At 36.7% G+C, this 1,555-nt stretch overlaps 1 protein-coding gene across 1 annotated transcript in view; it reads left to right on the top strand.

Annotated features, from left to right (window-relative positions):
• cpe (carboxypeptidase E) overlaps positions 1-1,555 on the top strand; it is a 20,604-nt gene that overhangs the window by 16,569 nt on the left and 2,480 nt on the right. The gene's annotated exons all lie outside the window — the stretch shown is intronic.

The following is a 1,555-nucleotide window of genomic DNA, read 5'->3' as shown; positions in this document are numbered from 1 at the left end:
TTTTGTTAATTATGAAAATGTACAGTTATTTAAAACATGACTTTTGATATAGTATTACATTAAACCATTAAAAATGCTAAATACAGAAATGTGGGTTTAAAGAAAAGTGTGTTTAATAATTGGCTAAAGGTTCTTATTTTTAATCCGACCAATGAACCTCAATATATTTTCTATGTTATTGAGATGTACCTTCATTAGTTTAGACACACTTGGGCAACCCTCTTATTGCAGGTTTTTTTTTTTAGCTTTTTCAGTTTTCCTCCTAACAGATTGCTCCTCAACTAAATTGCACAGAATAAATATCACATTATCTTCTCCAAGAAAGCTTTGAAATGAATTACAACGGTCTCATTTTAGGAAATCACCTTAAAAAAATAAATAAATAAAATTCTTGCACCTTTGAGATCCATGTGAAACTTATGTGTCTATGGGGGATTGTCAGTTATCTTCACTTGTATCATCAGTTTCCTGGTCTTCCAGCTCTGTAAAACTACTGTCCTGTTATAGGGATGCAAGATTTCAACTATCTGAGCAGCAACTGCTTTGAGATCACCCTGGAGCTCAGCTGTGACAAGTTTCCCAACGAAGAGATGCTGAAGAACTACTGGGAGCAGAACCGCGACTCCCTCGTCAACTACATTGAGCAGGTTGGCATCACTCTGTGTTTAGAAATCCTGAACGTCATTGCCTTGTGTCAGACACAGCTTAATCAAGAAAATATTCCTTCATTTCAAGTAACGAGACTCCAGTTTGTGATACAAAAAAAACTATCTGGCAGTTGTTTACAGGACAGTAAATCATAGAAAGTCACCACAGTCAAAATAATATTAAGTTGTGCATTTGTTGCTGTAAATATTACATCTTTAAAGGTATTATTATTTAATAACATAAATGAAAATATTTTGCACTTATCTTATTCTTTTTTTTAATAATGTGGTGACATCTGCCACCAGAAAGCTTCTTTGCTGAGTTTTAGAATTTTCTTTGTGCGTTGGGCTCAGACTCATCGCGGTGTGAAGGGCTTCGTCCGGGACCTGCAGGGAAGCCCCATTTCCAACGCCACCATCTCTGTGGAGGGAATCGACCATGACATCACCACAGGTAATGACCTCACAGAAAATGAATAAAGCCCCCATGACAAATCTGATGTGCAGCATGATAGAAAAAAAACAAAAAAAACACACATTTCGACAACTCAATGACCCCATCTTGTGCCCAAAACGTGTACTTCATCTTTTTTTCTGAATGAGTCTATAGGTGACGTGTTCATACAGTGAGCTGCTGAGGTACTGACGGCGGTTTCATTTTTTACATTTTGTCTCACTAAATAGAAACTTGAAGTGGTTGCTCTGGGGTTTCATGACGTTGTTATGTTCAGCCTCCACACTTTGTAAGGACCTCTGTTTGCTGCAGTTACAGCTGCTGGATGTTTAGACTATCAGCTTTACACATCTACAGACTGAATTTCTCCCCATTCTTCTTTGTAAATTAGATTTTTAAAGAGACAGAGGTCCAATTTCAAGGTTTTAATTTACTAAGTACAATTTCTTTTAAG

Source organism: Poecilia formosa, unplaced genomic scaffold, assembly GCF_000485575.1.
Source record: "Poecilia formosa unplaced genomic scaffold, Poecilia_formosa-5.1.2 Scaffold32, whole genome shotgun sequence".
Classification (NCBI taxonomy): Eukaryota; Metazoa; Chordata; class Actinopteri; order Cyprinodontiformes; family Poeciliidae; genus Poecilia; species Poecilia formosa.
Note: the sequence above shows the minus strand (reverse complement) of the source record. Positions and strands in the feature narration are given on the sequence as shown.